At 35.2% G+C, this 17,482-nt stretch overlaps 1 protein-coding gene and 1 long non-coding RNA gene across 4 annotated transcripts in view; one reads left to right on the top strand and one right to left on the bottom strand.

Moving 5' to 3' along the window:
• The window catches only part of CCDC192 (coiled-coil domain containing 192), a 197,715-nt gene that overhangs the window by 83,841 nt on the left and 96,392 nt on the right, over window positions 1-17,482 (top strand). The gene's annotated exons all lie outside the window — the stretch shown is intronic.
• Window positions 28-17,482, bottom strand: part of LOC106005670 — an 89,426-nt gene continuing 71,971 nt past the window's right edge. The window contains exon 3 of the long non-coding RNA XR_001179211.2: window positions 28-586. This is a non-coding gene — a long non-coding RNA (uncharacterized LOC106005670). The remainder of the gene's footprint in view (window positions 587-17,482) is intronic.

Genomic DNA, 17,482 nt, shown 5'->3' with positions numbered 1-17,482 from the left:
AACTTCCTTTGTAGCCACTCAAAAGGAAAGGATAAGGAGAATAACATAACCTTTAGTTTTGATTGAGAAAGGTACCGGAATTGCTCAATGCCCCATGAAATTTGTCTGAATGGATCCTGTTTAAGGGTGCCAGTTGGAAGAAATATTATTTATAAGAGCAAACACAAGCAACATTCAGTCAGGAAGCAGGACCTCTGAAATAATGTGGAAAATTTTCATTTCAAAACTCCCATTCTTAATGCTTTCCTCATTGGGGATTCCTATAAATTTAACTGGTTTTGTTTGAATAATTCCTAAACTCCCTAAATCCTTCACTTCTTGCAACTCTTTCTGAGCACTTTTCTTGTGGAATTTCACAGATCCAAGGACAAAGATACTGTTGCCTAGACTTTGGATACCATTTAATTTCAACATTGTCCTAGATAGATCGAGATGAAATCAAAGTCTGTGTTAAAAAAATTTATCGTGACCCATGGAGACAGAAGCCTTGTGTGCTTTGTAGAATGAGTTTTAACCATATCACTCACCTGCCTTCTTTCCTCCTACCTCATGGGAGACACTGTCTTCCACTCAGGGTCATGTCCTCCTGGAAAAGAGAATGCTCAGGAAGTCACAGAGGTCCTTACAAAATAGCCTATTTTTTTCACCACTCATGTTAAGATAAATGAAGTTGTGTTTATGCCAAATCTTTGAAGCCAAACCTCCTCATTTCAAGAGAAACAATGAAAGTTCTCATGAAAGGTTTTAATATGGAAAGGGCAAGTTTGGTAGTTTTTCAAGCACATGAGGTGCTCTTTAAGATAATCTGGATAATTTGGGGCGCCTGGGTGGCTCAGTCAGATAAGCGTCCAACTCTTGATTTTGGCTCAGGTCATGCCCTCATGAGATCAAGCTCCAAGCGCAGAGCCTGCTTAAGATTCTCTTTCTCCCTCTGCCTCTCCCCCCACCTCCGTGTGCATTCTCTGGAAAAATAAAGAAATAAAAAATAAAAATAAAAGATAATCTGAATATCTTGACAGGAACACAACAGAGCCATCCAGCTCTTTGACCAGATTTTGATATCGTCATCAAACTGAAAATTAAGGTACCTTTATTAACTATTAGTTTGAAAAGGCTTGTGGAGGAGGATTGACTAAAAACTATTAGCATACTTGGAAAGGGATTGCTAACAGCCCTTACTTCTGTTTTATCCACTGAAACTCATTCCCAATTTACAATGAATATAAAAACTCTCATTGGCATCAGAGTATCAGTTTGGAGATACAGCCCAGAAACCAGCAAATCATATTAGTGTTATCTCTCTCTAGAACATAAAGAGTATTGTCTTTGAAACAACATGTGTAGCTGAAACTCTTAGCAGAAACACGTGTCAACATCTCCTCGTCAGTCATAAATGGGGACATCCAGGGTCAGTGGGAGACTTGGAGGCCATCTGGCTCAAAGTCCATGAAAGACTGGAATCTCTCAGCAGCATCCCAGTCCTTGAAGGATGACATCCTTCAATAGGCCTGACTCTGGTGCTCAGCAGTTAATCAGCCTTTCAACTCACACCACAGGAGGTAATAGCTGTTTCCCAAAGAATGAATGGTTCACATCTCCAGGTGCTTCTGGAAAAGACTTCTGGTGGGCTTCCAAATGATCCCCAAATGCAAATCCTTTCCTTCATTTATTACTAAAAAAAGTATAATCCCGTATATATTAACCTTTACATAGAACTAAGATTTTCCACCAGTTGAATAAGTGAGTTATTATAGATTACTAATATTTGAAGATCATAAACAACTCAGCACGTCATAGAATTTAAGAAATGAGGTACTTTATAAGTAGTCAGTTGCTTCAGTGCTCAAAATACTGGAAAGCTAGTAATAGGCATGAAAACAATCAGGATGCTTTGTTCTCAGAACTTCGTTAATCTTGTGGTTTATTTTTTATTTTTAATTGTTGCTTTTTTCACTTCATACTTACAAATTACTAGGTAGCTTTATTGTTCTCAATTTAATTTACTAAACATTTTTTGGTTATTGAGGATCATGTGGTTGAAGATAATTTGGTTATCATTTGTTAATGAATATTTGCATTAATGGTAATTTTGGCTTATATTTCAAATAGCTAGTTGTTAATATATGTGCATATTAAGGTTTAAATAAGAATCATTCATGTTATAATGCTAGAGAAGATGTGTACAACCCACATACTACCGCCTCAACCTACATTCAACAATGGCTAATAACATGCACATTTTTGGTAGATGTACTAATTGAATTTGTACGGATGAGTGAGTGTCAACATACTATCAAAATAAGTGTGATAATTTTTTTTTTTTTTTTTTTTGCTTAGAGGGTATTTTATAGTACACATGTATAAGCTCACACTGAATATTGATTTTTTCCTTTGTTATCCATGCATTATTTAGTCTAAAAGGAGGAATGAATTGTGTAGATGGACTAGAACTTTTAGTTCCCACTAATCCTCCATCACTAAAGTGGGCCACAATTAAACAAAAAACATTTCAGGCACTGGGGTGGCCCAGTTGGTTGGGCATCTGACTCTTGATTTTAGCTCAAGTCATGATCTCAGGGTCCTGGGATCACTGGGGGAGTCTGCTTAAGATTCCCTCTCCTCCTCTACCTCTGCCCCTCCCCCTGTTCAGGTGCTTGCTCGTGCGCTCTCTCTCTCTCAAATAATTTTTTTTAAAAAGTAGAAAAATTACTTCTTTGAACCACAGAACACCCTAAAGTCAGAGACATTTAAACATGAGCCTTTTTGCTTTTTACTAAGGATGTAGTCAGATTGCCAAAGAAACCCTGTTAGCATAGGTGAGACTAAATGAGTGACAAAATTCTTCTCTTCTTTTGATTGTCCTATGCTCAATCTCTGTGTCCTCTCAAGGTCATTCTCCTCAGGGAGTTTTGGCCATGGTTATCTTTTTTTGTTTGTTTTTTTGGAGTGTAGTTGGCACACTATGTTACATTAGTTTCAGGTGTACAAATATACTGGCTCAACAAGTTTAAACATTATACTTATGGTGACCATAAGTGTAGCTCCCATATGTCACCATCCATCAGTATTACAATACCAGTGACTGTATTCTCTGTGCTGTGCCTTTTATTCCCATGATTTACTCATTTCATAACCAGGAAGCTTGTACCCCCTTCTCCCCTTTACCATTTTAGTCCATCCCTCACCACTATCACTTCTGGCAACCATTGGTTTGTTCCCTGTGTTTACAGGTCTGATTCCACTTTCTGTTTGTTTATTCACATCAGTTGTTTGTTTGTTTTTTAATAAATTCCACATATGGGTAAAATCATATGGTGTGTGTCTCTTTCACTCTGACTTAGTTCACTTAGCACAATACCTTCCAGGTCCTCCATGCTGTTGCAAATGGCAAGATCTTGTCTTTTTCTTATGGCAGTATAAGATTTCACTCTGTGTGTGTGTGTGTACATCTTCCTTCTCCATTCATCTACTGATGATGTGTTAGGATGCTTCTGTGTCTTGGCTATTGTATAATGCTGCCATAAACAAAGGTGTGCATATGTCCTTTCAAATTAGCGTTTTCACTGTCTTCTGGTAAATACCCAGTAGAAGTATTGAATCACACGATATTTCTATTTTTAATTTTTCAGAAACCTCCATACTATTTTCTACAGTGGCTGTACCAATTTACATTCTCACCAACAGTGTACAAGCATTCCTTTTCCTCTACTTTCTCCCCAATGTCTGCAATTTCTTTTCTTTTTGATTTTAGTTATTCTGACAGGTGTAAGGTTACATCTCATTGTGGTTTTGATTTCTGTTTCCCTGATGATTACAGACTTTGAGCATCTTTTCATGTGTCTGCTGGCCATCTATGTATATTCTTTGGGAAAATGCCTGTTTAAAAACATCTGCCCATTTTTTAATCGAGGGTGTGTGTGTGTGTGTGTGGTGTGTGTGTTTATTGATTGGCTGATTGATTGGTGTTGACTTCTAGAAATTCTTTATAGATTTTGGATATTAACATCTTATAGGATATATCATTTGCAAATAACCCTGTCATTTCAGTATGTTTCCTTTCTGTTTTACTCATGGTTTCCTGTGCTGTACAAAGTGTTTATTTTGATGTTGTTCCAATAGTCATTTATTTATTTATTTGCTTTATTTTCCCTTACCTTAGGAAATATATCTAGAAAACTGTTGCTATAGCAATTGTCAGAGAATTTACTGCCTGTGTTCTCTTCTAGGATTTTTATGGATTCCAGGTCTCACATGTAGGTCTTTAATCCACTTTAAGTTTATTTTTGTGTATGATGTTAGAAAGTGGTCTGGTTTTATTTTTTGCATGTAACTGTCCAGCTTTCCCAGAACAGTTGATTGAAGAGACTGTCTTTTCCCCAGTATATATCTTGTCTCCTTTGTCATAGATGAATTGATACATTTAATTGAGGGTTTATTTCTGAGCTCTCTATTCTGTTCGCTGATCTATGTGTCTCTTTTTATGCCAGTGCCATACTGCTTTACTATAGGCACTGCAGTACCTCCAGATTTGTTTTTCTTTCTCAAGATTACTTTGGCTATTTGGGGTCCTTTGTGGTTCCATACAAATTGTTGCATTATTTGTTCTGGCTTGTGAAAATGCTGTTGGTATTTTGATAAGGACTTAATTAAAAGTTAATTAAATTAAATTAAAATTTAAGAATTTAAAATTTAAAAAATTAAATAAAATAATATTGAACCTGTGGACTGCTTTGGGTAATATGGACATTTTAGTAATATTGTCTTCTAATACACAAACATGGAATATCTTTCCATTTGTTTGTGTGTTTAGTTTTTTTTCTCAGTGTTTTACAGTTTTCAGAGTATAGGTCTTTCACATTTTTGGTTAAGTTTATTCCTAGGTATTTAATTATTTTGGGTGTAAGTGTAAATAGAATCATTATCTTAATTTCTTTTTCTACTACTTTGTTACTGGTATATGTAAATATCAATTGTTGGGTAATAATTTTGTATCCTACTATTTTACTGAATGCATTATTACTGCAGAAAGTTTTTTGGTGGAGTCTTTAGAGTTTTCTATGTATAGTATCATGTCTTTTGCAGATAGTGACAGTTGAACTTCTTCCTTACCAATATGGATGCTTCTAATTTCTTTTTCTTGTCTGATTGCTGTGGATAGGACTTCCAATAGTATGCTGAATAGAAGTTGGTCTGCAGTAATCACAAACTGAATTTTGTAAAGACAGACATTAGAAATAAGTTCCTTTTACTAAATAACAAGAATAAAGACTGCTTCTCAAGTTTTTCTACCTTTTAATGTCCTGATGACATCTTGGTGATAACTTTAATGAAATATATTTTTTTAAAGAACCATGTTTTGCTCAGTGTACTCTTATAAAGATAATTTAAAATCAAATATTAAAATAGTTATACTAATTTTTAAGATAGGATAAAGCAAGATAAAATAGAAAGGCTGAATAAATCATTATTAGGGAAGTAGATGAACAAAGTCACCTATACAGTTTCTCCAAGGTTTGTGTTCCAAGACATTGGCAATGGTAGAAGCAAGATATATATGGGTAGGGCTGGGTAGGCTCCACAAAGTAAGGCATAAAAATTACCAAGGCACAGAGCCTTTTCCAGAGAAGTCCATCTGTACCTTAATTCCTTCTAGGAAGAGTTAAAGGAGTACAGGTTTCTTTGAAGGTACACACCCATTTGGTCTGTTGAGACATTGGATCCTGGTAGTAAACTTCAAAGAGTAGTTTTTACTGCTTTTAGTTTTTGACACCCCACACAATATTCATTGCATCCTTTGGGAATAAAGGCTGAAAGAAGGAAAGGTTGGCCTGAAGTTCTTTCCACTTTAGACATTCTTTTTATTTATTTATTTACTTATTTTTTAATTTTTTTAAAATTTTATTTATTTGACAGACAGAGATCACAAGTAGACAGAGAGGCAGGCAGAGAGAGAGGGGAAGCAGGCTCCCTGCTTAGCAGAGAACACAATGTGGGACTCGATCCCAGGACCCTGGGATCATGACCTGAGCTGAAGGCAGAGGCTTACCCCACTGAGCCACCCAGTTGCCCCACTTTAGACATTCTTAATGGCAGCATCTAAAAACTCACTTCAGTTTAGGAAAATTCTATCATTCTAATGGTGAATGATGAGTATAAAGTCTTGGAGATATATGACAATTTAAAATTTTTGATTTGGACTAGCATGGTTTACTGTGTTTTTAAATGCAGAACCTTTCTGTTCTTAAATATTTAATCAGTGTAAAAGAATTAGGTGCGGTCAGCAGAATGCCTTGTGCTGCTGATTGCCATTAATGCTGGCAAGTTTCCCCTGTGCTAGACACAGCTGTGCAATGCACAAAGACTGTCCTAAAATACTGGACCAACATTAAATGTCAAAGCAATAAAGGATAAAGGAACTCTTGCCTCCAGCTTGATCTTTCCCTCAGATAGTAACCCCTTACTCCTTTGGAGTAGTCCCAAGTGTTCCTGGACAGAAAAACCAAGAGGTGTATATATCCTTATCATCAATTCATTTTAAAATCTCTTTCCCATTTTTTCAAGACATTTAAATTATCCTTCACTTTCTATACATACAGTCTGGGAAAAAGGTTTGACTTCTCTTTAGTAATTAGAAACCCCTGGGAAAAATATATTACACTTGAGAAGAACAGTGAGTCATGGCACTTATTTACTTGCTCTATTATTAAGTAACAGAAATGGCCTAATGAGTCAACGTTCTGATCCATTTGGAATCTGTACCGTTTAACTCTCCTTCCCTATCATTATACTGTCCTTGAGAATTGTATGAGGAATTAGATAAAGTTTCACCTAAAGTTACTTCTGGATTTTTCAACTACATTTGAGCGACCACTTATTTTATTAAAATATCCAAACAAGAAGTCAGAATAAAAGGTCCATCAGAAATAGTGTAATCTCTGTTTATGATTACTTTTTATCTTTTCATTTAATAAATACCTATTAATTACCTATTATATGCCAGGCTGTGTGCACATACAACAATGAACAACATAAAAACTGCCTTGGTCTTCTGGCACCTTCAAACTGGTAGATGATATGACCAAGTTAAGCCATTTGCAATGTAGTATGAAAAGTGCTAAAATAGGGTAAATATGCATGAATAAGACATACGTCTTTGTGACAACACTTAAGAAGAGACCTTAATTGAGACTGGGGGTAGTTGGGAGGTTTCCCAGAAGAAATCACATAGAACCTGAGATCCAAAGTGCACATAGGAATACAGGTGAGAGAGACTATCATGTTCATTTCTTCAGAAAGGACTATGGGGGCACCTGAGTGGCTCAGTCAGTAAAGTGACAGCCTTTGGCTCAGGTCATGATCCTGGGGTCCTGGGATTGAGTCCCATATTGGACATCCTGCTCCACGGGGAGCCTGCTCATCCCTTTCCCTCTGCCTCTCTCTCTCTGTCTTTCATGAATAAACAAAATCTTAAAAGAAAAGGACTACGGGCATTTTCTGGAATAGGAAGGTGTCCAGAAATAAGACCAAAGAGGTAGACATTGTCAAGAGCAGTTGGTAGCCAGTGAATGGTTTTGGATATAAACAGACTAGTATTTTAGAAATGTCAAACTGAGGACAATGGGAAAAATCAACTGGAGAAGATGGCCCAAAGGCACTTACTTCAGTAACCGGGTAGGAGGTGATGGCTTTCCTTGGACAGACACCAGGGGGACTGAAAATGGGGGCAACATATTTGGGACCATGAGAGACTAGAAATGTGTGGAAGGGTCATAGGAGAGGAGAAACTGATAGGAAGTGAGAGCTTGGGCAAGGAACTAGCAGGTGGTACTACTCACTGAGGAAAGAAGATGTTGATTAAGAAGTTGGGGGCAAGATAATTAATTTGATTTTAAACACACTGGCTTTGAATTGCCTGGGGGATATGTAAAATGCACATGGTCTGGAGTAAGTTGAAAAAGCAGATCTAAAGTGAAAAATGAGAATGGGCTTGGAAACAGTTTTAACAAGTCAAGTAACAAAATGGGAAATTTAGATCCTCCTTTATATATATTTTTAGAACTGTTTTATGGTAGTTAACTTAGTTAACTTTGTAAACTTATTCTGGAATCTCCAGAGAACACAATCTCCCACCTTTGTTCTTCAAATATCTGTGACAGCACTGTAATTTCTAATGAGCTTGTTTAACATTATTGCTGATAACCAGAGAGAAAAGACAATAGGGAACAAAATAAACTGCTACAGGAAGAGCTAGGTGAGGAACAGCCACCCTGTGAGATGTATTTTTAAAATATAGAAAATAAAATATTTCCTATTCATAAAATATTTGCAATAAAAATTAGATGCATGAAGCAAGTACAATATTTTACTGGGTTTTTATTCTCTAGTTGTTTTTTTTTTTTTTGAAGATTTGTTATTTATTTGACAGACAGAGATCTCAAGTAGGCAGAGAAGCAGGCAGAAAGAGAGAGAGGAAGAAGCAGGCTCCCCACGGACCAGAGAGCCCAATGTGGGGCTCGATCCCAGGATCCTGGAATCATGACCCGAGCTGAAGGCAGAGGCTTTAACCCACTGAGCCACCCAGGTGCCCCTATTCTTTATTTTTTTAAAGTCTACTCTACTTCTTGGATTAATAATTTTCAGAATCATGGGGCACCTGGGTGGCTCAGGAGCTTAAAGCCTCTGCCTTCAGCTCAGGTCATGATCTCAGGGTCTGGGATCGAGCCCCACATCGGGCTCTCTGCTCAGTGGGGAGCCTGCTTCCCTTCCTCTCTCTCTCTGCCTGCCTCTCTGCCTACTTGTGATCTCTGTCTGTCAAATGAATAAATAAAATATTTTAAAAATAATAATAATTTTCAGATTCAGTGTTTTGTGTCTTTCTTGACTTCTATGGAAGCCATTAAATATACTTCAATACAGCAATATTATCCTTTCTGTAATCCTCACAACCATTTACTAATGATAATCTAGACACAGACAGGGACCTTTGGCAATTGAGAATAACCTATTGGTAGCTTGAGAAGGGTCATGAAAAAAAGTACTTTTTTCTCAGTACATTATCCATTTTCCTAAAAAGTTGAAAATTTGCATTTTGAAGTAGAATGAAAAATATGAATTCATATTTCTCATCTACCTTTGATTCATTCCAAATTTATTTCTAAGACCTGAGTGGTTTTCAAAGCAGTTGACATTATTGGATCAATTATATATGCTATATAGCAAAGAAACAAAAACCAAAAAAATGCTCACATACAAAAAATACACAGGTGCCTTTTGCATTCTTAAAAAAATAAAAGATTCATCCAGTGTGTTTTGTTTGTTTGTTTTGTTTTGTTTTTGTCAAGACTTTAGTAGATACATTCTTGTCTTGTCCACGCCTTTAAGGCCACTAGAGAAAGTGAGCTCTGGCAGGGGTTTTCATTTAATTACTGCAGAGACTGAACAGAAGGGGTGATTATTCTGTGTATTACTTTGCAGGGCTGCCATAACAAAGTGCCATAACAGACTGCATGGCTTCGACAAAAGAAGTTTATTTTCTCATAGTTCTGGAGGTTAAATGTCCAAGATCAAGATGTAATAGAGTTCATTTCCCCTGAAGTCTCTCTCTTTGGCTTGCATTGGCCACCTTCTTACTATGTCCTCACATGGTCTGTCTTTTTTATACATGCATGTTGTTCTTAATAAGGACACCAGGCAGACGAGGTGGGGATCTTCCTTAGGGTCCTTAGGATCTTTAGAGATCTCAATTGCCTCTCTGAAGACCTCATTTCAAGAGACAATCTAGTTACATTCTGAGATATTAAAAAGATTATGACTTCAATCTAAGAATTTTGAGAAGACAGAGTTGAGCCCATAACACCTTGCTTGCCTCAAATTCATAGGCAGGAAAGTAAGAACAACTCTAATGGTTTTGGAAGCAAGAAGAATTGAACACTGTTTTCTCTTGTTTCTGTGACTTTACAATCCAAAAAATGAACTAAAAAGATTCTTTTTTATGGAAAAGTAAAACTTTATCTAAATACAGAATGTAAAATGATAGCTTAAGGACACAGTTTGGCAACCCATGGCAATCATAATTGAGTATTTGTTAATGCACTGTGTTTAGCAAACTCACCTAGCAAGCTTGGCAAAGAGGCAAAACCTCCAGGGCTGGTGAGTTGTTTATAGTTAATTCTGAGGGATGTCATTTCTAAATTTGTACAAACTGTAGCTTGTGTTTTTTGTAGAAGCACTAGAGACTTTCTAAATTGAATTGACTGTTTGAAAGGTAAGTCCTAACAACAAAATAAATGTTTTTTCCCTAAAACTTCAATTATTTCTTATGTCCCAAAGTTTTTGCATTTCTTGTGCTGTCAAAGATTAAGAAATGTTACATCTTTTAAAATTCATAAGCATTTAGCACTAACTATAGTAAAAGATTAAATAAATTTAAAATCAATCTGTAATTAGATAAGAAATTATGTTTTCAAATATAAGAAAGATTGTGTGTGTGTGAGTGTGTATTTCTTCAGTCATTAAACGAACGAACCATGTTGCATGCGAGGCATTTTTTTAGTATGAGCTTCCTTATATAGCTTTTTTCCCATCGAAAACAATATTCCTATATTGTATGTATGTTTTTAAAATAGTTACCAGAAAACAATCAGATAATGCTAATAAAGAATTTAACAAGTATTAATCACTGATTTTGACATACTTGTTTTTAAGAGTCTTAAAAATGAAAAAATAACTACCTAAAAGTGCTTCCTAATTGTAGAATGTCAAGTATCATGGCATAGTGGTAGAAATTAATCTTGGTGTCCTTCCTCTGTCAGTGATACTTGTCAAACTTCAAGTTTCTTATTTCTCTGACGATTTCCCTTCATTACAAAAGGATACTGAATTAGTAAGGGTGGGCATTATCAAAGAAGTAGATGCCTAATCCATCTATCTTAGTAGTAACTCCCTTAGTAGGCTCCAAGGCAAAGGAGTAGCCTGTCAACAACAATGACCCAGGACTTTCAGCATTTGTAGAAGACATACTGGATAAGGAAATCTCCCAACCTGCTGCATAGATGTTGAAATGTTGGGCAATATTTAACAATCACCCCACCCCATAAAAGACCTTAAATACATAGTCCAGACTGAAACCCAAAGAAGGAAATTCTCAGATACCAGACATGATTAGTACTTCAAAGTGAGCATGTTAAATTGCAGTCAGTGCCAAGAGGCTTAAGGGAAATCAGGAACAAGTTATCAATTAATGGCTGGTACTTAGATTACATGGGGAAGGGACACTAGACATAGAATCGTGGGAGCAGAGAGCTGGAACCGAGCTTCATGCATAAACCCAAGGGTGAAGTAAGACTGTTTCATAAATGAAATGGAAACAAGAATTTCCTGGAATAACTAGAAGGAAGTTTGCTATTTACCCACTACTATGTGTTGAAATATAACCAATCACAAGAAATTGAAAACCTAAGCCTGCCCCATTCAAGAATACAGATCTGAATTTATGTGATACACAAGGTACTATATCCTCCATATGAGAAATTAATATAAAAAAAATCTACCAAAGATAGGGCAAATAGGACTGCTACAGGAATGGAATCCTATGAAAAAAAAAAAAGTTAATCATTTTAAAAGAATGACAACCTCTCTGAATAAATTAACTACATTAGAGTGAGTTTACAAACAAATGGCAGATTTGTAAATACACTAGAAATGGAGAAAATGGAATAACTTTAAAGGGACTTCCAATTATTTACAATGCTCAGAAAGAAAGCTATAAGACAAAAACAGGGCAGTATGAAAAAGAAAAGGAAGATTTAAAACATAACAGAAATTCTATAAATAAAAATACATAGTTATAATTTCCAAAGTCCAAAAGGGCAAATTTAACAGTAGAGTAATATAATTAGAGAGACTAAGTGAATTAGAAAGAGAAATCCAAGAGAATCATGCAAAATAAATAAATAGTATTCAAGAGAATTCAAGACATAAGGCAAAAAGAATGAAAAGAGCTCAGAGTTTTTAAAGAGAATAAAGAAGCAATATTTAAAGTAATAATGAATGTCTTTTAGTATATAATAGAAACACATACATCTCCAAGTTGAAGGATTTCATTGTTTTCAGCCATAAAAACAATGGAAGTTTGCATAGAGGTATGTTATAGTGGCATGGCAAAAGGTAATGATGTGATATTTTGACATATCAATGTCAAAAAGAGAAAATCTTAAAGGTCACCAAAAATAAAAGATATACTGTCTGCAAAGAAACAATTAAACTGATATCAGACTATGCATCAACAATGATCATAAAAAAAGAATGGGAAAAAAATCCTTAAAGGGCTGAGAAGAGATAGTTGTCATCCCCAAATTCCAACTACATTCTCACTTAAGTGAAAGTAAAATTAAGATCAATGGAGTTAGAAAGATTATACTATTCTCCCATGGAAGGGACTTCTCAAGTTCTGTATCAGGAAGGAAACTGAACCAAGAAAGCAGTAGCTGGATGTAAAAATAAATGGTAAGCACAGAAACGGGTAAAAGGTTTTGGCATATATAATTTAGTATTGAGTGTTTAAAAATGTTTTCCAGTAGACTAAGTTATAGAGCTTTAACAATGAGGTAGAACTCCACTATAACCGCCCCTCCCCAATGGCTAACATGAAAGAGATCAATAATATCAAGTGTTGACAAGGAATAAATAATAACCAGAACTCTTAAACACTCCTGTGGGCAGGTAAATTAATATAATCACTTTGAAACTGAGCTTCGTCATAACTTGTGACCCAGCAAATCCATTAGGCTAGAATATATCAAAATAGAAAGGTGCACATATTGAACCAGAAGAAATGTTCTTCTGGTAATGATCCAAAAACCCATCAGAGGAAAATGGACAAATAATTTCTATATCCCATACACTGGAATATTAAATAGCAATAAGAATGAAGAAAAAATAGCCATCATGAAACAATGCACAAGAACCTCACCAACATAACAGTGAGTGAAAGAATCCAGGCACAGGAAGGTATAGGCTGTGTGATTACATTTAGTCAAAGTGTAAAATCAGGCAAAATCAATTCATGATGTTAGAAGTTCTGATGGTAGTTATCCCTGAAGAAAGAAGTACCTGAAAGAGGGTGTGAGGGGAGCTTCTAGAATAATTGAGATATTCTAGATCTCGGGTTGCAGTCCAGTCACTTAAATGATTATGTTCAGTTTGTGAAACTTTACTAAGGAACACACTAACAATATACATACTTTTCTTCTACACAGTATTCGATAATTAAAAAAAAAAAACTTAAAGCATAGGAGGTCTTAAAGATTACTTACTTATTGGGCACCTGGGTGGCTCAGTGGGTTAAGCCTCTGTCTTGGGCTCAGGTCACGATCCAGCCCCATATTGGGCTCTCTGCTGAGCAGGGAGCCTGCTTCCCCCTCTCTCTCTGCCTGCCTCTCTGCCTACTTGTGATGTCTGTCTGTCAAATAAATAAATAAAATCTTTAAAAAAAAAAGATTACTTACTTATTGCAAATGGGGAAAAAAGACATTTACAATAATGCTGTCTGGAAAACACCATAAGAACACAATATGTTATTATGTCCCTCCTGATAGAAAACATAAAATGTTGTCTATCCAGATTTCTGGCCCAAAATGCTTAACCTAATCATAAGGAAAAATAAATCAATCCTGGTTATCTGACATTCTATGGGAAAACTGTCTTGAACTCTTCAAAAAATGTCAGATTATGCAAGAAACGAAAGGGCAGGGACTGCTCCAGATTAAAGCTCCAGATTAAAGAAGAAATAGGACAACAAAATCCAGTGCATGATCCTTGAAATGATGCTGGATTTAGAAAATAAAATATTATAAGGGCTATTTTCAGAGTCATGGGAGAAGTTAGAATAAGGACTGGATATTGGATGAGTTTCCTACATTGCTATGAATTTCCGGGATGTGAGAGCAGCTTTATGTCATACAGGGGTGGGGTGTTTTCTGAGGGGATCCTTCCTGAACCATGAGGGAGTAGTGTTGCATGATGTGAACGACATACGTGACGGAGAGAGATCTTGAAAGCAAAGGTGGCAAAATGTTAATTTGTGGATCTAAATGAAGAGTACACCGTGCTTATTATACTCTTCTTTAAACTTTTCTGTAGGTTTGACATTGATCGAAATAAAAAGTTGGTGGTGCAATGAACTGATGTACTATCATTTTAATAACAATCTGTACATGGAAGGTTGTAGGTGCCGGGGTGAGATCTGGGTTAAAAAATCCTAATGTCCTCATCGCTTTTGGAATATAACATAAAGAAACCAAGTAATCTTAGACTTTGTTACTTCAGGTAAATGTGTTTAAAAAATAAAAGTTAAAAGGAAAATAGAGGATCTAGAGTATTTAACTATCGAACTAGTAATGAGAGAAAAAAACGAGACAAAATGAGAGAATTCTGAAAGCAAAAAAAAAAAAAAAAGAAAGAAGAGAGAGAAAAAATAAATAAAACTGATCAGTTCGGCAGAAGGCCTGAAAGAACAACAAGAAAAAAAAGAGAAACAAAGATAAATAATAGTAGTAGAAAATATCAAATAAGATGACAGAAACAAGTCCAAACGTGAATCACAATAAGTGGCAAACATACTAACATCAGCACTAAATGTCACAGACAAACAGACTGGATTAACATTATAAAATCCAACTCTGAGCAGCTCACCTGATATACTCTTAAGGCAAAATAGCATAGAATTAGTAAAAATACAGAGATATATAATAAATATATAGGTATATATATAAATACAGAGGTATATATATAAATACATATAAATACAAAGGTATATATATAAAATACTAGGCAAAGACAAAACCACATAATAACCATAACCAAAATACTAATCATACTGAGAAGAAACAAAATGGAATCTTAAGCAAAAAGGTTTGATAGTGATAGGAAAAGACACCGCATAATGATAAACAATTTACCAAGAAGACATTGACTCAATGAACATGAACAGTATTTCAGTGTGACCAAGAAAAGTGTTTGTTTATGTGTGTGTGTACTAATAGAATTAAAAGGAAAAAGAGATTAATGCACTAGTACAGGTGGATATTTCAATATACTTTTTTCAGAAACAATGGGTAAGTAAGAAAAAATGATAGGGTACCAAACATTCAAAAACATCATGGACAACAATAGCCAAACTATGGAAAGAACCTAGATGTCCATCAACAGATGAATGGATAAGGAAGATATATATATATATATATATATATATATACACAATGGAATACTATGCAGCCATCAAAAGAAATGAAATCTTGCCATTTGCGATGACATGGCTGGAACTAGAGGGTATTATGCTTAGTGAAATAAGTCAATCAGAGAAAGACAATTATCATATGATCTCCCTGATATGAGGAAGTTGAGAGGCAACGTGGGGGGTTTGGGGGGTAGGAAAGGAATAAATGAAACAAGACAGGATTAGAAGGGAGACAAACCACAAGAGACTCTTAATCTCACAAAACAAACTAAGGTTGCTGGGAGGAGGGGGGTAAGGAGAGTGGTGGTTGGGTTATGGACACTGGGAAGGTGAGTGCTGTGAAGTGTGTAAACCTGGTGATTCACAGACCTGTACCCCTGGGGCTAATAATACATTATATGTTCATTTTAAAAAACATGATGGACAAACTCTTTCTTATATGTAGAACCCTGAATTCATAAATGAGCAAAAGTATATCATTTTCAAGCACACATAAAACATTTTCAAAAACTGGCTACTTCTCCAATGACTCAGTTATCATGTAGGCCATGATCTCTCACTGAAATGAAATTTTAATGAAATTTTTTAATAAAAAGATAGTTAAGAATACATTTGAAAACTAACTATATAAACACATGCACATACATATCACACACTCACTCTTAATTAACCTATGAGTTTAAAATAAATCACCAAGGAACATTATGAAATACTTAGAAAAATATTACAGTAAGAATAGCATATTAAAAAATTCTATGAATATAACTTACAGTGATATTTAGAAGGAAAATCACAACTTTAACTGTATTTATTTCTTAAAAACTGAAAATAATTTCATTTATCTGTTAATCTGAAAATGCTAGATAAAGAATAAAACTATAAATTCAAATAGAAGGAATAAAATACAAAATTGGAAAAATAATGAATTCCTCAAGTCAGTTTTTTTTTTAAAGGAAAAAGAAAACAAAATCAGCAAAAGTGATTTACTTAAAACTGACAACTAAAACTGAATGGACAATAAATATGTGAAAATATTTATAATCTCACTTGTAATTAGGAAAATAGAAATTAATACAATAAGAAGCAATTTCATATGATAAAATAGATAAACTAGGAAAAGCATCACATATTGGAGAGGATATGAGAAACAGGAAGTTTCACAAAATGCTAGCAAGGGTTTATATTGGTACAGTCACTCTAGAAGTATCAGGCAATAGCTAGACATATGAAAATGTGCACATCCAAATCCCTACCATTCCACTTCTGGGTATATTTCTTAGAGAAGTTCTTGCACCAGGAAAATCAATGAAGGAGAATCACAAAGATAGAAATACACACACACACACACACACACACTATTATAAATCGTATAATTTTGCTAATGTGGAATTTTTAAAAAACACATTAAACAATAAAGGCAGAAAAATGCCTATAGTGAAAGTACACATAGAAGAATCAATAGAACTACATAGACTATAAAAATCTTAATCTGAAAGAATAACTAAGGAATTCAAAGTAGTAGCTGTTTCTGGGGAAGAAGAAATTTGGAAAGTAGCAGTGGGTACTGAACAAAGTGGATTTTAAATTTGTTGGTAAAATGCTATCTTGATGGTAATTTATATAATGTCTAAACCAAATCACCAGAAGCCAAGCTACATATTTATATCCTGTTCACATCTAGGTGAAAAACCAAACCTAACCAAACTAAACCCAGCCAAGCCAGAGTACCTGAGAGCCGAGGCATCTGTGAATGATCTTGGAGGCCACATGTGTTATCTGAAATGTGCCATCAGGTTCTGTCCAAGCCCTAATCTACTGGGGACCCTCTTTGGGCTTAAATCTCCCAATTGTTGAAACGGTAGCCAAATAACTAGCCTTTTAAAGCACTTATTCTCAACTCAGACAAAAAGAGGGGTTATTCTGATAGAAATTGAGGGAAATATTTAATTACAGTGTCACTAAAAAGGCTTCCCCTTTCCTTAAGACATAGTCTTATTCTTTGGTTGCTTCTCCCCCGGACCCCCCCTCCACTCCATGTACTCTTTACTCAGCAAATGTGGCTTGGAGCAAAATTCAAGTGGCAACATTTGCATCTGCCTCTTCTTTCCCATCTCACAGTCCTGCCTTATTCCCTTTCACTGATAAAATGATAGCAGATACTCAGCTAATTAATTCTCCTATAGCATGTAATTTATCCCTCTATTCTAGGACTTTTATTTGAATTATTTCATTATTTTGTTAGAATTA

This window comes from Mustela putorius, unplaced genomic scaffold (assembly GCF_011764305.1).
Source record: "Mustela putorius furo isolate JIRA1106 unplaced genomic scaffold, ASM1176430v1.1 tig00000145_pilon_pilon_pilon, whole genome shotgun sequence".
Taxonomy (NCBI): domain Eukaryota; kingdom Metazoa; phylum Chordata; class Mammalia; order Carnivora; family Mustelidae; genus Mustela; species Mustela putorius.
The sequence above is the reverse complement of the archived record's forward strand: the minus strand, read 5'-3'. Positions and strand labels throughout refer to the sequence as shown.